The following is a 6,644-nucleotide window of genomic DNA, read 5'->3' as shown; positions in this document are numbered from 1 at the left end:
TGTACAGTTGAAATATGGATTCACTAAAAACGAACTGTTTATCCTTCTGTAATTTACCTGAAAATTATAATGAATCTAGATATTACTGACTTGGAGCCACACTTTATTTGTGAAGGGTGCCAATACTACCCGGTTGTTTAAACAAGAGTAGGTGGAACGGGGTTTGATTCTGCGACTTAGGGTTTGGAAGAAAGTCTTAATCACTACGCCACTAAATAAAGTCGCTATGGCGCAATGAACATCCTTGTTGTCTCGGTATAAATCGACAAGTAATTTGTACACTAGTACCCAATGATTTCATGTTCATTACAGTTTATTCATACGTGATCATAGTCTTCAGCTGTTTGAAAACATTTATCCACGCGTGCCCACTAGAGCACTTTTTGAACTGGTATGGAAACTTCAGTCTGATAGATTCCAAGCTAGACTAAAAATTATTTTTCTACTACAAACAATGAGGATGCTTTTTATCTTAAATTCTCCTGTGACATGTAACACGGGATTTGGCAAACGTTAAGTCTAAAAAAAGTTCTATAAAAAGACGTTTTATCATTATGATAAACTTTTAATTTTATCAACATTACAGACTACTCAACATAACAAAATTTTCTAGTCAGTTGCAATGTGATTGAATATTTTCATCCACACAAGTAGTGCATGTATTGGATTGTTTCGTTCTAATTATCAACTCCATCCTTTATTTTTTAATAAGATATTACATACTAAGTAATTATCGAACATGATAACAAGCGCCCAGTTGAATGTTTACCTTATAATAGGTTAGAGAGCTTACAAAAATCCGACCGGCGACGGAAATCAAAATATATAAGGTTGATTCGTAAAAACATTCCAGCAAGTACTAAATTATCTTCATTAACGAACCTAATGTATTTTTATTGTCTACAATCATACTTCCTTCATAATTACGTACATTTAGTACTTTTATATTTCTTCTAATATAATGGGCAAGAATTCGACTTGATGGTTAAGTTTCGATTTAGTTGGGATATGAATGACCTAACAAACCTTTATTCTAGACCTATTCATGCGCTAAATAATATATAGTGATATTTATTTTGTGTTAAATGTTTTGTACGAAAGCGCGTATTTTAAATTAGGAAAAACAATTATGCAGTCTTTCGGAATCAGCTTACTTGGGATCTCTTGAGGTGTCAGCTGGCCATATCTAGTGATAAGCACTCTTTTCATCATTTTAACGACCGTAATGCGGTTACCTTGAGTTCAGAACATCTCTCCTTCCCATGGCTTATGTCACAGAGGGTGCCTTTCTGTTTTCTTCAACAGTACGGACAGACAGTAGTCAAACTATTAGATTAATTTACACTTACTGTTCCTAAAGAGTCTTATATGTAACTGATATCGCCATAACTAGTCACAAAGCATAATACGGCCCCCAAATGCCCTGGTACGACCGAGTGTTGGAAAAGTCAACTCTCTCTCCCTCGAAATACTCTCATATGGCCACGTGCATGCAACCACTGCCAGGGAGGTCTTACTCACTACCTTCTCGTGGAGGGGACGTTGTTTACCAAATTGACAGGACAAAAAGCAAATGTCTGGCGCCTCAACCGGGTTGGTGAATCCATCTAGGGGATTTGGTAAACCCTGATTCCAAACCAATGGTGCAAATGAGCACCAGGATCCTGAAGGAACAAATAACATGTGAACCTATTGTTGGTCACCGACTACCATTGGACTGCATCTCTACGTTACTCCACTGTCTTGTGGATTAGACCTTCAGGTCAAAGGCTCGGAGTGTGGTGCCCTAAAGAAACCACCTGCTTCGGTTCGGGTACCCGGACAGTATCATAGCCCATACACAAATCAAGTGACTTGTGTGTCGCAGATGTATTCGGTGCCCCTCTGTTTCAATATTTATGTGTTCAAACAAATAAATAAAGTTATGACTTGACGTCCGTTTTCCAAAATGCATTGGCATGCTGATAAATTAAGAGAAAGAAGCAAGCTCATATGTCCGCATTTCATTAGTCTAGGTATGTCAACGAACTAATTGGCTTGAAGTAAACTCCACATTTTCTGGTAATATAAGCGTATCGTAGTCAGTAATCGCGGTCATGTTTTCGTCTGTCATGAACCACTGCATTATACTTTACACGTCCATAGCATAATGGACTGGTATTTCCATCGCAGGGAACTACAGAACGAAATACGCTTTCTATCATGGACTACAACAGGGTAAATAATAATTCCCGCTTCATTCTCGTTGGTTACTAGGTGCGAGGAACAAATTACGAACGTAAGTAGAGTTTATCCTCACTCAATAAATCAGATTACAGCGCGAAGCTCATTCTTTGACCATAGCTGATCCCGACCCGTGGCTTAAAACGTAACAATTCGTTAACTTAGAGCTGCTTATCCACTATGATTATATCACTTTTTGGATGATATATCATTTCCTAACCAAACACTATTATGGTTAGCTAAAAAGTATTTCAAGGTCGCCCATATACTTTACCTTCACCTATTGGTTCTATTTTCCAGTATGAAATCGGTTTTATTCTCAATTTCCAATTGTAATCAGTACAATATCGAGATTATATTTTCCAATGTAGCATTATTTCAGGTCAATATTAATTAAGTGTAAGTTTTGCTTAAGTGTGAACTTTCTCAAATTACGAAGATTATAATCTCTATAGTTTGAGCACACTTCGTATGTGTATTACAACAACCTTGTTTATCTTTCCATGTACATAATATTTATTAATTAATAATCAATGATGTCTAAAATCGGTACATAAATAAGTGTATTTGATTTAACAATGCCATGTTTTCTTTGGAAAATCAATAAATCTTCATGTTTTATTACCAATCTTTGTGTTTTCACTTCACTTTGTGAAGTTTATAGTGGTTCTCATTTTCACGTATAAACATTAGGACCATGGATATTAGTTATAGTAAGGGGAATAAAGAAGAAAGTTTAGAAAATAATGATAAATTTGCTAAAGAAAAAACTTAGTCATAGTTCTGTGTTATGAGTAATGAACAATGTCCATCTTATGAAGAATAACTAAGTTATTCAATGATTTGAAAGTTTTTGATAACTGATGAATTTTATAACATTCGATGGAATTATTTGAACAATCATAAACATCAAGTAAATAATCCTGAAAAAATACTTTTATACAATTGAGCCTTTATTTTTAAAAAAATACAGAAACTGGTAGATATACATAGGGGTTGTCCTACTCACTGCTTTCTCTCAGTGAGGGGTGTTGTTTACCAAATTGAGAGGACGAAAAGCGAATGTCCGGCGCTTTAACTAGGTTGGTGAAAACGGAGGATCCACCTTAGAGGAGTTAGAAAATCCTGATTCCAAAGCAATAGTGCACATGAGATCCTAAGGAAACAAAACGGCCACCATGGGACTGCATCTCCTGACGTTGCTTCACTGCCTTGTGGATTGGACCTTTAAATACAAAGCTCGTGGTGTGGCCCCCTAAGAAAAACACCTGTTTCAGTTTGTGATCCCGAGCAGTATCCAAGCCCTCACATAAATTGAATGATTTATGTGGCTCATATCTATTTGGTGCCTCCGCACACCAATGTTTATGTGTTTAAATAAATAAAATAATGTCTTCATTCATACAACCCAACAACTATGTAGAGGATCATGTACCATAATTTTGTAATACATTTGTCATATGAAGGATAAAGATACTATTTACCAAGACCTAAGTAGATTAGAATTTTAATTTAATTCTCAGTATATTAAATCATAAAAATCAAACTATTAGACAATATTATATGTGAAAATTATATTTGAAATATTCTCAGCGATTGAAATTTAAATAATTCCGTTTCGTCCAGCTGACTTATCTGGACTTCTTCAGGGTAATAATCAAAATCATCAAAGAATTACTTAAATTTCAATCGCTGAGAATATTTCAAATATAATTTTCACATATAATGACTTCTCTATACTCGGCGCTCAATTACTGTCAAACTATTCGTTCTAATCTTGACGAATATTTGTATATATTAGACAACAGTTTCATAGAAGTAGAATTTGAAAAACTCCCAGTATTTTACCAAATAAATGGATTTGGTTTGAAATAATGAATCATGACTGTACAGTTAAAAAGATTCACAACATCCATTCTCAATAGATTTAATGGTCAGGAAATGTAGTTCCGTTATTAAAAAAATTTCAATTGACCAGTTGATAGAATGAATATTTTAGGATTATTGACATGGTGTTGATTACAGTCTAAAGATTCAATAAGTTCATATCTAATCTATGAAAATTAAAACCAGCTAGTATTTCTCCAACACAAATAATTGGTAATTTGATAAGAATCACCTATAGTTATTGTTGAGAACTTTTGTTTGAATTTATGTTAATATATACACTGAATCTACGTAGTGATAAACGTTTTTTGTCACTAATGCCAAATATGGCAGCTTTACTGGTTGAAATGTTAGTTTTCATAACAATATAACACGAAATCCTGAACATTACTAAATAATGTAGGCTATTCAAAATTATTATTCCGTTCTAGATGTACTTATTTAGAAATATTTCGACTATGTCACAATTGATTGATCACTGGATGGTGATCAATGTCATGCTTGTCTAGTCCTTATTAGTGCAGATCGAATGCTATCGATCATGTTGCAATGTGGCCACCAATCTAGGTGACTCGACACTGCGGGCACTACGTATTGAGATTTAGATGGTAGTTGGAGGTAGTCAACAGGAAACCCTGGACCTGGTGGTCAATCAATTGTGATTACATCCCAGTCCTACAGGAGGTTAGTCACGGCTCGGATAGCTCAGTGGTAACGTCTCTGACTGTGAAGCTGGGTGACACGAGATTGAATCCGCCAGGGAGCACCATTCCCCTCAAGATTACAGGTACACCTTGCTGAGGAGTGCCAAGTAGCACGAAACCCGGGTCCAGGGTTTCCTGTTGACTATCTCCAACTACCATCTAAATTTCGACTATGTATTTTACTCTCACAACTAGTTGAATTTTCGAGAATTCTTAGTTAAGCTGATAACTAATCAGTAGATTGATCCATTATCTTTGGTTGACAATTTAATCTATTTGAAGATCAGTCTTATCAACTATCTGATAAAAATCGTAGCGAATTGCGTGGATTATTTTGTTCTAATGAAGAACACTTTAACGGTAACGTGGGGGCGCTGAACAATCGTTTCTCCTAAGTATGGAACTTCTCAGTGGTGTGCAGTCACGAGCTTGCGATCGGAAATCAGACCCAGGACCATCGGTCTCGCCTGAGATCCCTTCACCCTTAGACCACTGAGTCGGGATCTAATGATTTACATCCTTAAATGCAATTAAATTGCGATATTACTTGACTAACTTCCATTGTATTCAGTGGATACCTTCCTCATATTATATGATTGAGCTTCATTGGTCACGGGTTCACACCAGAACTCCAGAATTTTTCTATCATAGTGAACACATAATAATTATCAGTATTGGGTTGTGAAGATGATTGAATTTTATGGAGATCAAGAACTGATCCAAGTTTAAAAAAAACCGTACTGATAATAATAAGGGTTTCACAATATCGAATTATATTGATATATACATATAATAAGACTGATTTCTTCAAATATGAATGTATTTCTTTGACAAACAGTTGAGATTGAGTTTACGAAAAATTTCAGTTTTCAATAATTTTGTGCTTCCCATATCTTCCATTTGTGTATAAATTACAGGTCGACATCACTAAATGAATCGAACTGCAGATAATAGGTGTTAGCAAATATGACATCCTTAGTTTTTTTGGGTTTAAATGAACAGATATTTAAAAATTAGGTAATTAGTTTTCATAACAAACTGGAGATCCAACAAAATTTAGAAATATTAACAGCTCCCTCGTGATAATTTAGATGTCAACCATTTTAGTGGTTAGAGGTAGTCAGCAAGGGACCCTTTTCCATCTAGGTTTCGCACAGAATGGTACACATCAACAAGGTGTCACTACATTCTTGATGGAGCTCCTTCTCTCTGATAGATTCGAATCAGAACTAACCTTATAAGATAAGAATCTCATGGGTCCAGGGTCATCAAAGCAAAGAAGGAGGAGATCACGATGAATGTTATCCAGTTATGCACCCACCAATCATAGCAATGACAACGATAAAGATCAGTTCTACGAGAAGCTGCAATCGATCATAGTGAAGTACTCAGCAGAGGACCTGGTTATCCTGATGGGAGGCTTAGACGCCAAAGTCGGAATGGATAACACCGACATCATGTGGAGACATGGAATGAGCACTGGGAGAGAGAAACGGAGATGGGGAGAGATTTGCAAATCTATGTGCATTCAACAAAGTGGTTATCGGTGGCACAATATTCCCACACAAACGTATACACAGAGCTACCTGGGTCTCACCAGACCACGCCACAGAGAACCAGATAGATCATATTTGTATCAATAAAAAATTCACAATGTCAATGGAAGATGTTAGAAGGAGGAGAAGAGCTAACATAGCTTCAGATCACCACCTGACTGTGGTCGTCAAGATGAAATTGAAACTAAAGAAGCAGTGGGCAACTGGAGAAATAGCATTACGAACGTTTAATACAGCCTTCCTCCCACAGACTGACAAACTCAACCAATTCAAG

Source organism: Schistosoma haematobium, chromosome 4 (genome assembly GCF_000699445.3).
Source record: "Schistosoma haematobium chromosome 4, whole genome shotgun sequence".
In the NCBI taxonomy this organism is placed as follows: Eukaryota; Metazoa; Platyhelminthes; class Trematoda; order Strigeidida; family Schistosomatidae; genus Schistosoma; species Schistosoma haematobium.
Note: the sequence above shows the minus strand (reverse complement) of the source record.